Source organism: Aythya ferina, assembly GCF_964211825.1.
Source record: "Aythya ferina genome assembly, chromosome: 10".
Lineage (NCBI taxonomy): Eukaryota > Metazoa > Chordata > Aves > Anseriformes > Anatidae > Aythya > Aythya ferina.
In genome coordinates this window covers 8,853,922-8,869,924 of record NC_140306.1, presented here as the reverse complement: position 1 = coordinate 8,869,924, position 16,003 = coordinate 8,853,922, and the positions used below count along the sequence as shown (strand labels likewise).

The following is a 16,003-nucleotide window of genomic DNA, read 5'->3' as shown; positions in this document are numbered from 1 at the left end:
AGTTTGAGTAGTTATGGAACTCAAGAATATTATATTTTTTTGGCCTTTCTTTGAAACAAAGGATTACAACAAATATAAAAGTTGAATTTCCTGGTCAATAACATGATTCCTGAAGTTAGGGCTTAAGAACAATTGTTTTCATGAAATTGATAATAAATGAGAACAAGTAGTTTTACAATCCATTTGCTTCTCGGGCATGCCTACACAAGAAATGTAGTCAAGTTGTTCTGGAGACTGGTTTAATTAAAATTGGTACAACCCCTCCTGTGTGGACTCTAGGCTGGGTTTGTGTTGTGATGTGAAGTGTGATTCTTGGCATGTGCAGACAGCCCACAGATTGCTAATTAGAATAAGAGGTGAATCAGCCTCAGGTCGAGTTTCTACCACACAGTATCTAAGCACAAGCTTGTATGGCATGCAGCAACACCTGTGCTGGCCTCTGCCTGCCAAACCAATAATTTAAATGTAAGTGTCATGCTTCTTTGATCTTTAAGGACTGACGTAAAAGCAGCGTCAAAGAGCAGCAAAAATATGATGATCATGGAATCGGGGCTTGTAGGGCCAGACCTTCACCTCAGTTGGTGGCAGCTTGTGCAGAGTTGCTGCAGCCAAATAGGAACCTTGTGTTTCTCCACAGTGGAACTTTGGAAAACTGAAGAGATGCTTTGCCTTCCTCCCACTGCCATGTAGTCCTAAAGGACTGCTCTGGAGCCTGGCTCAGCAGAGCAGGATGCTGGCTCTGGTAACATCCAAGACTCAGATTGCCCCTTTTCAGTCTCGGAAGTCCCTTCCACATCTCCAGGGGATTGTCAGAGGAAGCAAGAGCTTGTTGGCATGATAAGGGGCTGGATCTGAGTGTTGTGCTCTTGTTTTCTCCAGGGATGAGCTGTCTCTGTCTAGTACTGGAGCACTTGGGATCAAAGCTTTCCTTACACAGCCTGATGCCTGAGCCTGTTCAACAAAGCGTGAGGATGATTTCTGGCTCATCTGTTCATTCAAGCTTTTAATTAGTTACCAGCTATCCTCATGGTGAGGAGTTGACGCCTGATGTTATTGAGGTACTTATTCAAGCGTTCATGTTTATGCAAACGCATTCTTTTTATATCGGATTTTGGGCAATCGTAAGCCGTGGTAAGGAATTAAATGACATGTAAAGAAGAAATGTGACCCATTGATCAAAGATGCGCTGGCCCACCAGTGAACAGTCTATCTGGGATGTGAAATGGCTGGTCCCCAGAGACGCCCATTCAAAAAAGAACTGATGCTTGCATTTTCCAGCTTCTATATGCAGAATCCCAAGTGGTTATACAACGCGCACACATGACTTGAGCTGCAAACACACATTGCTGCAGTCCTTACGCTGGTCCTATTTTTGAGTTAGTGTAAAACCTGTCCTGGATGGGTATGCGCACTGCTTGACTACTTGCAAAGAACTGGGGTGTTAGTCCATAGGCAGAGGAGGGTATGTCACACTACACAGAAAAAGAGGTCCTTAGCAAAACCACAGGACACAGAAGCACTCAGCAGCTCTTACCTGCTCCCCACTGCAGTGATTCTGCAGTTGCCATTGCTGTACATTCATAAAAGAGGACAGGGCATGACCAAATAAACTCAAACCAGACTCTAAGATGTAATCAAAGAATGTATTTTAACTGGAGAGTTCAGACAAAGATAAGGGGCATGTAAGACGATCTATTTTTCCCTTTAAACTTGTCACATGCAAGGGAGCAGATCTTCCTATAATGTAAATCAGCATAGCTACACAGTCTGGAGGGAACAATTGTAATTTATCCTGCCTGAAGGCCTGCACAGAAGGTGCTTGAAGTTTCTTGCAATTCATTGGAGACTTGTGACATTGAGAGCAGGCATTTGAGCTCCACTGTCTTCTGGAGCGATTTGCAGTGTAGGCAACTTATAATTACAAACACTTGATAAATCTTCTTCAGAGAAACTGGGGAGTTTGGTAGGATGCTTGAGTTAGTCGTGACCGATTTTACTTCCTGTAAGAAAGCTGTGCTTCTGCAATTTTGATCTCAGCACAAAAGCATCCCTCAGCAATACTGTGGAAGAGGTTCTGAGGGTTCAGCCAAGCTTCAAAATATTTCAAGGATCTTCTTTGTCTTGTAGAGATCAGTGGGTTCCTTTCCTGCCAATCTGAAAAGCCTGGGGGAAACAAAAGGAACCTGTTTCAAGCCATTTTTGTGAGAACAATACCTCTCCCCAACACCTTATGCAGCTGGTAAATACCATTCCTTTATCAGGTACCTAATCTTTTTTAGCAATGTTCTACCACCTACACCTGACCACCAACTTTCCACTCTGTTTGCCTTGGCTGACATTTATATAACAAAGAGCTGCTAACTGTTCTTTTATCTGCACAAGAAAGTCGAGCACAGGAGGAGACAAATATGATGGGCACCATACGGCAGCACAGAGCTTCACTGCTCCCTGTATATCCAGACTCTCTAATGGTTATATTGAGCCATTGCTCAGAAAAAAAAAATGCTGTTGGTTGCCTGGAATGATTTAACTCTCATGTTCCTGGTTAAAAAATAATAATAATAAAAAATGCTGTTATATACCAAGTCCTTTCTCTGCTGGATGTCTTACTATTGTTAAAAATTTCAAACTACTGTGATAAAAGGAAAGAGGGATTTGGGCATGGGCTTTTCTGTCAGGCTTATCTAGATCTCGTTTGTATTGCCCTGTGATTAACAACCAATGTGCAAGGGAATGGAGCTGATAGCAAGGTGAGGGTCAGGCAAGGAAGAGATTTTCTCCAGTTATGAGTGAGGACTTCTGGGTCTGAACATGAAGATGAAAGAGGAAGAAGAGAAGGTCCTGCTTGCAGAGCTAGCAAGTGAGTAGGGTCTTGCTTGGTCTTTCCTTGCATCTTCTGAGTCTGGATATCCTAGGTGGCAACATAAAAATGCATTTCGCTGCTTGGTGTGCAACACAGGATATTACTGTGGATGCAGTTTGACTGTGGTCTGCTGTTCTGCTGGTTGGCCTATGTGAATTCTTGCATTAACAGCCATGGAGACTCAGAGCCATGCTGTCCTGTGTAATTGAGAATCACATTGTGTAAAGGTATTGTGGTCATTTCTCACTTGATGTCTGATAGTGCTGGAATATGGCTTTTTGTTAGAGTTCCTGTGATCTGCCAGCTTCAACGAGCTGAAGAATTTAAAGCAGGTCAGCAAAGACTGCTCTCTCTCTGGGGACAGAGCTGCCCTGAGAACCAGTTGACAGTGAATATTTTAGACTGTGACTTGAATATCTTCAGAAGCATTGGTGTTTTAACTGGGTCTCTAGTCTGGAAAGTGGTCAATAAGATTACCTCACCTTGTTCACTTGTGATGCAGAACAAGACTTCATAATGATACATCCATGCCTATTAGAGCTGATGTTTATTGAAGACGAGTACAATTTTGCTAAGAGGTTGTTAGAGTAAAATGCATAAAGAAAAAAATTATACTGCAAACAATAACAAGATCCCAGAATTACCTTGAACTGTGCAATTGAGATTCTCACCGGCTGTCAGATCATCTCTGCACAAGACTGAACTGCTGACATTTGTTTAATTACAATGTATTTATGAAATGAGGCAACATTCCTAATCACTCGTGCATGCTTGCATTATGTCTTTTGTACAATGTCTCTACTCATTATGAATTAATTCTCATTAAAATGATGAGAAAATGATATATTTTGCAACCATAGGACACAAAGATCACACTGTACTTTAAGCTTATATAGAATTTTGGAGTCCTCACATTTTCCTGGTAAAAACTAAAAAATAAAACATTGCCAAGTAAAGGCAGTCTTTCTGGGAAGAAGAAAGACTGTGAGATGGTTGTTCAGCTAAGATAATGCCATTTCAGTGAGGTCAAGATTTTCTTAACAGTAGCAAGTGAATTTCTCCTGGTGATTGTATTTAAAGGTTGTTTTAGGATTTCCCAGATTGTTTCCAGTGTACTGTGTACAGTCTGGAAATCCATGATTAAAATTTTAGCAGACTTGCCTAGCTTCAGGTCACTGTAGTATGAACATTTCTGAAACTTCTTAGAAGCTGGGTTATACAAAAAAACCCAAAACTCTAGTATGGAACAGAGCATGGAATAGCCTTGTTATTTCTGGACTTCTTAGAGAGTACCATTTTGCTAAGGGTTTGACACTTTCTTTGGTGTCAGAGGCAAAGTGAGACAGGTGCAAATAAAGTCATTTCAGCATCATTACAGCCATTGATTGCTCTGCAAACCCCATGTTGCTGGAAACCACAAAAACACAGGGACTGGGATGAGAAATCTGCTGGTGAGTGACTGGCAGAATGTGGCTATGCCTCTGATCAGAACAAGCACTGAAAGGTAATCCATAAGATGATTCATGCAATAAGAATTTATCGGGATGATTAAGTACGTGAGGTCTGTGTGGTCTGTTGCAATTAAGACCCTATGAACAAGCAAGGCAGACTATGGCTGTTGGTATTCATAGCTGCGTTACATGGTGCATGCATGTCAGTGCTGCTGAAAGTGTGGAAATTTCAGCAATAATCAATAGCTTCCAATTATTTGGCTTGAGTTCTTAGCATTTAGAGAGACAGAATAGACTTCTTTTGCATAATTTAAAGATTTTGAAAACATTCATTATGGAAATACAAGATTTACTCTTGAGAGCCATGTGGTTGCAATATTAAATTACCCATCTGGGTTGTCAGGCTGTGGATGCTAGCATTTTACACACCTGTACCACCCTTCACATTCCCTACTGGGAAGTCTTGGAGGTTTTAACAAATTTGCAATCATAGTAGAAGGAACAAACCAGAAGCCATTCCAGGCAGACCTTTGTGACAAACTGAAATTGCAGCTTGGAGCTAGGGAAGGGCAGTAAAAAGTTAACTTTGCAGTAAAGTATTAATTCTCTGGGGAATTCTAGATGGAGGGTTTGGAACTGCAGCAGTTGAAAGGTGTTTTTTTTTTTTTTTTTTTTTTTTTTTTTTTTTTTTTTTTCCCCTCTCCAAACAGCGATAAAGCAGCACTTCGAGTATCTGTGTAACTTTTGTGAAGAAAATCTATCTCTGGAAGCTGCTGCACTTTGTCTTTGAATGAGTTATTACCTCTCAGCAAGCTTTGGTGATGTTGAAAGCCTTCCTCACAAGGCTCGATGGACAAAGACATGGGTTTAAGGATCATGCTGCAATCATCCCCATGAGGCCTGGCACTGGGAAACAGGAGAGCAAAGACAGCCAGTGTTTTCTAGGTCCAGAACTGCTGTCCTTGTTTCCTATGATTTCCAACATAATGAGCACCTTAGTGCCAGGTAAGTTTTAAAAAGAAATGTTCTCTTAAAAACAAATAGTCACTGCCAGCAGGGTTGCAAGCTGGGACTACTTAAAAGATGATCCGATGAGAATAGTTAACTGAAAACAGGATGTGGATTTAAGTCTAATAGTTTATCAACGGGAGTTTTCTGAAAAGCTCTTAAGTGTGCTGTCAAATCCAGCTTCCAAAGCAAGGAAAGTAATACAAGTCCAATATTGTTAATGCCAGTGGTTTCTAGTTAATTATCTTCCATCTGAAAAAAATCACTGAAAACCACAAAGCCTTGCTTTATGTCTTTTTATTCAGGTATTATGCTCCTTTGTTATAAATATGCTTTCCTTCTCAAAGACCTCTACCTCTCGAAGTCGACTCTAAAGGATATAGTATTCTTTTAATGCATCTAGAAAAGACTTCCATAGTTGAACAGAAAATATGATTTCAAAAATGTGTGTGTGTCCAGGTTAGTACTTGCTGAAAGAAGAGAAAACCTATAAGGAAAATGATAATAGCTTATGTTGCTCAATTATTTTGTCTGCCTTCTCTTTTATTTTGAACTCCCATTTAAGCAATCCTATAAGTCTTCTAATGCTGATATCTACTCTTCGGTTGTAATGTTTCCCTGCTGCCTAGTTAAAGTAAGGAGAAAAGAAGCCTCATGTTCCATATGTTTATTGAGGGAATTTTTCGTGTGTGCAGTTCACATAAAATTGCATCCATTCGGCTCATGATCCAAAGTGCAATTCCATTAACAAAGCAGCACTCTACTTTTTGTGTGAGCTGTTATGCTTAAAGCCCATTCCAGTTGCTGTGCTTCCCATAGAAATAAAGAGAAGTTTTGCAGGTGATTTAGTTTAGTTTATTTCCAGTTCTGTTATATTTTCTTTGTTTGTAGTCTGAATAACTTTTTAGAAAATATTTGATAGAATCATTTTCATTTCACCATGTAAGATAAAACATGTACTGAAAATAGATTGCATTTATTTGGTTAAAATTTGCAGTTACATAAAATGGAGAGTTATTTTTTGCTCTTCCTTTCATTCCATCATCCTCCCTCCACTTTGAGGCCTGAATAAATGTTTTCTCTAGAATATGAAGAACTCACATGGCATTGTGTGTCATTTTTGTGTGGCCTCAAGAGCACAGGGACCCCTGTGCATACAAGTTTTGAAAAGAAAAGGAAAAAAAAAAAGAGAGAAATACCACCTTGTTTCAGTCTGGAATTTGTGTATCCTTTCAGAGCAAGGACAACCATGATGGCCTAACTCAAAACTTGCTAAGACAAGCATAGTTTTCAGAGGTGCCTCACAATCAACAGTTCTTCCAAAGTCAGTGGTGGCTGTTTCTGAGATTACTGGGTTTAATGTGGGTGCTGTGTTGTTGCTTCCCAAGGATGTCCCTGAGGAAGCCCTCCATAATTTGGGCTACCTTGAAATGATACATTCAAGGTAAAGGATTCCGGCTCAGCAGACCGATGTCAGCAAGGACACTCTGTGGGACTGTTGAGTTTAATAAATAGACCTGAGTTCTCTATTGCAATTCATTGGCCTGACCAGAGACCCCAGAGTCAAGCAAGCTCATTTACCATTGAGTTTGCAAAAATCCTGTCAGCGTTTAAACTGCTTACTGCCTGATGTACTGGCCAACGTAGTCTCATGCTCCAGCTATCTGCCCACAACCCCTTAGTGCCTCTCTGACAGGGTCTGGAGCAGGGGCTGTCCTTTCTGCTTGTGTTTCTACAGCACCTAGTGTGGTGAAGTCCTGGGCCCTGGAAAAGCAAGAGACAAAAATGACAGTAATCAAGCTACCTCACTGAGCCTGCTGGTTTGTGCCTTTATGTCAGAAACCTTGTGATTTTTTTTTAGGGGTAGAAGAGAAAACTGGAGGAAAACAAAAGAAGTGGAAAAAAATATGTATATTCAGGAATTCTCTTCCCTGAATTGTGGCTGAGAATCTACCTGAAATGTGAGAATATATGCTTGGAAGCATGCAACAGAAAGACATATAAATGAGACTCCTTAGTGTGATGAGAAGAGTTTACTGGCCCTCATGTGTCACACATGTGGTTGTTTTTTCAGATGAAACTGGAAATCAGCAGCTGCTCTTTCTGCCAGTACCCAGTTAAACAGACTGCTGGGTTTGTGCTTTGCTGCTGGCCTGGAAAGGTCAACACGAGCTTTCCTCACCCTTGCCATTCACTGCTGGCATTACACGCTGGCACAGTGGAGAGTGCCCCTTTTTAGATACAGCAGCACTGGACATTTGCTAAGGCAGGTTGCCAGATATAATAACTGATGGGCAAGAAAAAATCCTGCGTCCCTGTCTTTTGACCTCAAGAAACATTGAAAAATGGCACGTAGCAATGCACAACATGACCCTTTGGAGGTAATTGCTTGGTACTGTGTTCCATTCTCACTCTATCATCTCCTCTTCCTCCTTCTCTAACCTTTCCATTCTCATTTACTTCTGTTCAGCCTGTTTGTGTATCTTTTCACATGGCTTTTAGAAAATATTACTTGAGTTTTAGGATATATTGCTATTTCTTAATTCCAAAATTAAGATATCGTTAAGTGTCTGCATAGATAATAACATAATAGTAGATCCCCTTTTCGAGAATGTGCTTTTAGGTATTACCTTGGTCAGTAATTTAATTGAATTGGATAGTGACAACACACTGACATTGTTAAGGTTAATGACCCAATGATTTACAAGACAAGGCACATTTACCGGCAAATGGATTTTAGTAATTGTTCTACTGAACAATGAGAATAACAATTTGTACATTGATCCACAAAGTCCTACAGCAAAGCCTCTGTTCTTACTTCGCCAATGCCCCTGTCCATAAATTCAGTATCACTTGGAGAATGTTTTTTCAGCCCTGCTGTATTTTAACTGCATTGCACTGAAATTCAAATGATTTCCTTCAACATGATCCACAGCTTTTGCTGCCTATATGAAGTGCAGCTGGGTAAGAAGATGGCAAGAGAGAGGAAGATGGGAGGACATGACCTGTCCAGGTAAGGTGGTGTTCATCTTGGCTAGCCTGGTCTAAGTTGAGCTTCTCCAGTCAGTGGTAAACACATGCATCTCTTTGAAACATGTTTAATGTCAGTTTCAATAGATTTGGATTGGTCTGTTGTCTTTGCCAAAATGCTGTGGGAGGCCTTGCCAAATTTTGTAAGAGAATTCATGTTTAGTCAGGGCTATTATCCTTATTAAATAATTTTGTAATCTTATACAACACAAAGCAAAAATATCTTTTCTCCTTGAATTGATGTTCATTATCATTGATTAGAGTTTGCTTGAAGTACTTTTTGTTAATTCTTTATTAGGTAAATCCTGGATCATCTATTTTATTTTATTTTATTTTATTTTATTTTATTTTATTTTATTTACAATTTGGTTACTTGCTGTGAGGCCTCTAATTATTCCATTCATAGTGCTCACATTTTTTTAAATATTGAGACAAGAGCAACTTTACTGTAGCCTGGAATTTTGTGCATGTCCAAGACTGACTAGAAATGACCACAGGAACTCCTCAGTCAGAGCCTTTGTGCTCCTGGATATAAATTATCTGTATTGCTGGGTAAAGATTCTGATTTTAAGAGATGGTATTTAACATCCTTATCAATTAATTATTATTGGAAAATAAAATATTTAATCAGCATTGATCTGTTATAAGGCTACATCATCTGGCATTAGCCCAAACACAGAACAGAAGTGTTTATTGAACATGGTTGTCTTTCCCTGCAGTATTATTGACAATGTTATCATTTCCATAGTGGTAATGGGTCAGTAACTGTTGGTTAGATACTCTTTGTTACAACACACTTTATAAACTTAATTTTATTGTCTTTAGCTTTATTAAGCATTGATTTCTTCAGTTGTCCTTTTGCTTCCTATATTACTTTTGTGTCATTCCTGGCTTTTAGTGTATTGCTGCCAACTTTCTCTCTTTTACATTTGATGTTTATTATCATTCTCCCCCATTTATAACTGCTTTCAGTACCCCATAATGCCACGATAAGATTGCTTGTTCCAGGTTTTGTTGCAGTTATCAGCCATATGTTCTTCATTACATTGCATATGCTATACCCAAGGATGATTGCAAGACTTCTGATCTTCAGCACTATATTCAATATAGCATTGTGCTTAGAACTCTATCAGATCTTAGATAGCATTTTTTTTAACTAAATAAATATGTCTCTTCTTATTATCAAAAGTAAAAATGAAAAATGGAGAAGAAAATGATATTTTAAGATGATTCTGTGTTAAAATGACATAAGTATGGACTAAATGGAATTAACTTAAAAAAAGAATCTTATTTAAAGAACATTTTAGGTGTATTTATCCAGTGCAATGATGGTGGTGGTACATTGGTAAGTTTTTCTGACAGGTATATAGGTTATTTATTTTTCTCAGTGGGCCCACAGCCTGTAGTGCAGGAAGATACTGAGGCTGGCAAAGGTTGGGTGGGAATTAGGTCCTGTGTTCGCTGAACTGCTGGCTGTAATTTCAGACAGATCTTAGAGACCCTTAGAGGTTCCAAAATGAGTAGGAAGAATGCAACAGTGGAAAATACATTCTGTCTCTTGTCAAAGTAATACTTTTGGGTTTAATCCTTAGTAAAATGTAGAAGCAAATAATAGGAAAGAATGAGTTGTAGATGTTAAGACAATTACAGAGTGATAAATAAAGACTTTGGCCTTTTAAAGAACAAGTCATAGCAAAGAGTTGAATGAAGACTTTGAAATTGTGTTTACAAATTAGAAAAATAAGAGAAATGATTAAAAAAAAAAGTTTAAGAAGAGAGGAAAACTGTGTAAAGAGAAGCTTGAAGGATATATTAACCTATCTGTCAAGTGTTTGGCTTACTGTGCCTTAAGAGTCTGTGCTATATGTAAAAATCCTGCATATTTCCTCATTTTCTACGGCTCAGGCTTTTGCAGGAGGAATATTCAATGAATTAATCTCTAACTTTTCTGATTACATTTTAAACATTTATGTTGTTAGCCTCAACATCTAATAAATATGAGACTTTTAATGGACTGTGGCTTATTAAATCGTATTTTTTCTGTCAGTCTCATCAGTGGAATGGTACTGATAGTATTAACATCAAATGGGACCAAACCAGCATTTCATTCCCTTTTGTGCTTGAAAATATCTGAACCACAGTCCTCTTACATTGATGGCTGTATTTTTGCTATATTCTGTTTCAAGTTATTTTCATATGGCTCTTGTATGGTCATTAATTTTCACTCTTGTTTTTCCAATTAAGCAGTGTAACTGAAAAGCAGGGGTTAAAGGTTTTATTCTGAGGTCCATACAATTAGCTGCACATATGTTCATTGTTACAATTACTTGCCCAATCTATTATAAAAAGATGTGTTGCCACTTGAATGATTGAAGGACATAGTGTGAGGCAGTCTAGTTGCCAATTGAAAAATAAAACTATTGGAAAAAAAATTACAGATGGGATATCCTTGAGGAAACTATAAAAAGTGTATAATTTCATAACTAATGGACATTGAAAAACTGTCAGGAAAACAATCAGGAATAAGTTTACAGATACTTTTCAATTCAGAATTTTCATATTACTTATCAGATCACTACGAGGAAAGCTTTGTCTTGCTCACAATCACAGGGAAATGAAAACTGGGCTAAGAATTACAGGAAAAAACAGCTTATGGCAATTACACAAAAGAGGAACCTAAACAATCATGCCCCTTTATTTTCACTTGGGATGTTTACACTTTTAAATTTCAAGATACTTTAATGTGGGATTAAGTGTAGCATATCAAGGTAGTGCAAAATTCAGGTCCAAAAAAAATAATCCTTTTACTTCATCTTAATTTTTACTTTTAGCTAATAGGTAATAAAAGTTTTTAGCTGATATGAAGTGGCTTGTGAGGATTTGATACAAAGACATACATGACATTACGGTTTTGCTTGAACTATATTAATATTCTTTTTTGTTCTTCCCTGGGCCTCTGGAGTAAAAGAGAACACCATACCACCTATATTGTTCTTTAAACGTGGCTGATATAGGGCAATTGGATTTTCATTTCTTGTAGGTCTTCTTGCATACTGTCAGGCAGGGTGTGGCAAGGTCTCAGCACAGTCTGAGCTGAGCTGGATCTCCAAAAGAACTCAAGAGCTTAATGCTTAAATAGGCAAGGTAGAATATTTATTTCTTATGCAGCTCTAGTCAGCAGCATCAAAGCAGCTGAATGCTCAAGGAAGCTGAGCTGGACAAATCCCCAGACCTGGTCAGCAGAGACTTCAGAGAGGGTGATTTCAGAGGAGTTTGTGTAAGGTTTGAATAAGAAGAGGAAGGAGCCAGAGGAGAAAGATAAGGTCAGATCTGAGAAAGAACACAAAGGCTGTCCCAGAAGATGAACGCAGAAAGGTTAGAGAGCAGCATTGCTGTTGACTCTGCTTAGCAGGAAATGTTGTGCCCATGGGGTGAGCAAGACAGAGGTGCTGTAGGAAGGATGGGTTGCAGGGAGGAAAATGGTGTTGACGTCTTTTGCCTTTTCTCTTCGATGAAACCAGACAGCAAGAACAGGTGAACTGCATGCAGTGTGCGGGCTAGAGTTTTACTACTGGCTGTTTGCTGAGCAAAGCGATGCTGCTGCTCTCATAGCTGCATGAACCAGAAAGGAAATAGGGGGAGAGGCAGATTTTTTATATTATTATTATTAATAATTTTGTGGTGGTGGTGTGGACTCAAATGCCCATGAACCAGATATTGATCCTGAGTATTCAGGAGTGGGCCTGGATTTTGTACCAATTATACAAAACCCTTCTATCCCGGAGTGCCAGGGTGGGTTGCTGTCATCATTGCTGGAGTCTGGTGAGTTCTCTCTTCAAAGACACAAGCCAGTCTGGTTCTTCCTGCTTGGTGATTTTCTCTCTCTGCCCCAATAATCAGTTCACCATTTCCACTGCTGCTTTCCCAGGCTTGTCAGCAAGCAGTGCAAATCAAGAGATCTGTACTTGGTCGATTTTGAATTAGCGAGTTTGACAAATGTTTTCATTTGAGAAGGCAAACTGCCTCATTGTGCTTGGTTTAACACGAACACATTAGAGTGACAATGCTGGATTTAACTTTAGTTATCAACACTTTCAGCCTACATTGGTCTAAGTAATTGTCCTGTTTGTACTCTGACAGGTTAAAATAATGTATTCTAGAATGAGAGTGCTTCTACTGAAGATGAAAAGCAGCCCAAGAGGGTTATCAGCTGTTACTAGCTGTGACAAGCAGTGTGAGCTAGATGTATGGATAAATTGCTATTGCTCCAGAGGTTATTCCTATTAGCAGGAGACATAAGAAACTCTAACAAGGCATTAATACAGTACAGTTACTAAAAAAACTTGTCTGTCCTATCCAAGCCCAGGACTAATGGCACACTGCAGCACGTTCTTGATGCTGCACTGACAGGTGGTGATAGACCTTTAAATAAACCAGAAGCTCCACTAGGCTGTTGGGAAGTGATGGGCAACTGAGAAGATTTAAAAGCTAATTTTTAAGAAAATAAATAAGTAAACACATTTAGCCGAGATCTAAATGCTGTTAGGAACACTTCTGCTGGATTCTTCTTTACACAGAATCAAATAATGTTGTACAGATGGGATCTTGGCAAAGTCTGTAATTTCTGATAAAATTTTCTGTCCACAGAGAAGCTTTTTTTTTTTTCTTTCTCTTTAATAAGTGTTTTTGGGATCAACATAAAGCAGTTTTGTAAACATGAAGTATTCAGTTCCTTTCCATCTGGAAAATGGTACTGGGAGTACTGAGGAACAGAATTGAATTGCTGAGCACTTTCAGTGTTTTTAAATGACAGAATTGAGCTCCTGCTGTGGACTCGGTATGAGTGGGCTCCCATGGATTTCATGAGTGTGGTCCTATTCATGCTGTTCAGTGGGTTACCAATCTTGTGCCAATGCAGTTTGCAGAGATGTATTTAGGATGAGTTCACTCACATAAGCTATTTCCTCTATAAAAGAAATAGGGTAGAAATTTCTTCAGCAGCAGAAACACGCTCCTCTGGAGTCACACAGTGGAACTGTAATTGCTTGTGCAGAGGAGGTGGGGGATTTTTACATTATTTTCTAGGAGATGCTATGTAGGACTTTGTTTACCTTTCTTAGGTTTCTGCTTGTTACCTGACGTCCTAGGAATCATTTCCAGAGGCACTCAGTGGGAGCAAGCAAACAAGGGATGGGAGCGTGCGCTTTCCATAGTGGTAATGATGGAAGTTAAATATTGATGGCCTAATTTCAAATGGGAGTTTCATGTGATAATAAGAGGGCTAAAGCTGAAGGGGAGATTGTGACAGCCTACTCAGTTCTTCTATAGGGACTGATTTTGGAGAACTGAAAATCCCTGTGAAGGACAAAAAAGCAGTACTGTATTAACGGCAGATGCAGAAGCTGACAACTTCATGAAGGCTTATGGTGGGCACACATTAATTGGGGGTTTGAAAAGGAAAGGAGAAAGAGGAGAATGTTGTACATATGATAATTTCAGCTGCACAAGCAAAAGGGAAAACCACCCTAAAATGTAGAAAAACACTAAATAGCCATGTAAACAATGTGTGGGAGATTGCTCTAATTGGGAAGAGTGGTATAGTTTTAGCCGATTGTCTTACCCACTCCTTAATGTGACAAAAAAATCTCCATATCAGCTCATATACTCACCTCCCAGAAGAGAAAACCTATTTAGTCTGCTTATTGCTTGAGTTCTACTTTGCAGTAATTAGAATACAAAGCTCTTTTCCCACTGTAAGTTGGCTGTAAGGCAAAAGAACCTTATAAATGTAATTGTATGATTATTTTGACATCTTCTTAAATGGTCGTGCTGTCTTGTCTTGATGGAGTCTTGGGGAGCTTGGACAGAAGTGAGGCTGATGCATCTGTTTCCTGGTGCATGTGATAATCCTGAATTGCAGAAGAATAAAAATGGTAAATGGTGAAAATAACATCAGCAGCCATCATATATATTTTTAAATCCTTCTTTTAAACTTGAAATTAAAATGCAGTGGTGTAAAAGCTTTGCTTTGGGAAGGAAGGCTCCCTGCTGGCTGCAGCTGCTGGCAGCAGCCTCACAGAGGAGCTGAGAAGCTCTGGGCCCAGTCTGTGCATGGGTGAAAAGGCACCTGGAAGGCTGAGAGTCCAGGGTTTTGAATGCATGTTCAGAAAATATGAGGCCAAACATGAGGCCTTTCCATTGACAACAAGGGGCTGTCTCAGGATCAGGCCCTCGTAGTTAACAGGGGACTCTTCTTCTAATTACAGAACCTCTGTGCTGCAGAGGTCAACCTGTAAAAACCAGGGGAGCAAGGAAGAACACCAATGCTAACCACCTCAGTGAAACGGGAACTAGCAGAAATGGGCAATGTTTACCAAAGTTTACCAACAACGCCTTAATTTTAATTCTGTATTTTTTTTAATAAGTGGCTTGGGTTGTAACATTTTATAATGCAAGGCTTGGGTTTGTTTGTTACATACTGCCAGGATGGGCCTATTTAAGTATGTCTTCTGGCAAACACAAAAAGCTCAGGTCAGGTATCAGGGTCAGTGTTGATTTTAAATAGCTGTCATGGGGAACCTGGTATTTAAATGTGGAGGAGTGTGAAGAGGTCAGTTGCACCCTGCGTCCTTCTGGAGGCTGCTTGTTGTTAGCCTGGTGCTTATTCATGAGGTGATGAGCATTTCTAGGAGGCACACGATATAAATATTTAGCACTGTCAGTGGAGAAGGAAAATATTGTTGGAACAATGTCTTCATTTGTCAGAGGAAAAATAGGGAATAATTTTTTTTTGAGAGAGATCACAATTAACTGCTCCTCATGAACTGTTTCTCTAAAGATTTCAGGCAGACGGTGCTCTTGCAGTGAGAAGAGTGAATGCCAATTGAGAGGAACACGGATCCATTTATACAGCCAGAGAAATCATTCTGTCAGACAGGATATAGGTACACAAATTAAGCAGGTATCAAAATTATATCGTCTCTTCAGCGGCAACTGCCTCTCAAGAACAGGCTATGGACAGGAATAGGTAATGATCTTAGCAGTCTGTAATTTAATTCTGCCAGCAAATGACTACAGCAGTAGGCACCTGCTACTAACAATGACAGGCAGCGCTGCCCAATTGCCCAGCAAAGCCCCTTCCTTCCCATCACTGGAAAACTGCAGGCTGTGATTCCCCTGCACAGAAGCCCCGAACCTCCAGCATGATGGTATGGGTATGGTGGCCAGGCTCTGCAAATAGAAAAGGCTTCTTGGTCCACAGAGATATCTTCTTTCAGAGTAGTTGCCAAGATGGCCTCCCCTATGTGAAGTTTACAGTTGCCAGAAGAAATTCTGTGCTGTGAAGATGCCTGCAGCCTTGGAAGCATGGGCTCTCTTGCATGAGTCCGTGTTCTGGTGGCCAAATCTGGGGGATTTCAGAATTTGTATGGGACCCAGCAGTCCATGGTGGCACCCCTGCAAGCCACAGCCTTGTGCCTTGAATAGCATACAGCATAAGTATGCAAGGGATGAAGGTAGGCAGGGGAAGGGAGGCAGTGGTGAGCACAGGGTCATGTTTGGAGCCTGTTCATGAAGAGAATGCTGCTGTTTGGCCCCCAGCCTGAGGTCTTGCTCACCGTGCCATGCAGGCCTCACCCCAAAGTGATACAGG

At 39.8% G+C, this 16,003-nt stretch overlaps 2 long non-coding RNA genes across 5 annotated transcripts in view; both read left to right on the top strand.

Moving 5' to 3' along the window:
• The window catches only part of LOC311442378, a 76,588-nt gene extending 74,003 nt beyond the window's left edge, over positions 1 to 2,585 (top strand). Inside the window, exons 7-8 of one of the 3 annotated variants that reach the window (XR_014696594.1) lie at positions 880 to 1,058; positions 2,128 to 2,501. This is a non-coding gene — a long non-coding RNA (uncharacterized lncRNA). Of the gene's footprint in view, positions 1 to 879 lie in introns of all 3 variants that reach the window. The other 2 variants (XR_014696592.1, XR_014696593.1) reach the window with 2 other exon arrangements.
• Positions 2,586 to 5,035: 2,450 nt separating this feature from the next.
• LOC311442382 lies at positions 5,036 to 15,596 on the top strand. Of its 2 annotated transcripts, none has more exons than XR_014696600.1 (3): positions 5,036 to 5,319; positions 8,258 to 8,335; positions 15,191 to 15,596. It is a non-coding gene; the product is annotated as an uncharacterized lncRNA (long non-coding RNA). The 2 variants fall into 2 exon arrangements; XR_014696601.1 differs by lacking the exon at positions 5,036 to 5,319 and adding an exon at positions 7,462 to 7,703.
• Positions 15,597 to 16,003: the final 407 nt, after the last annotated feature.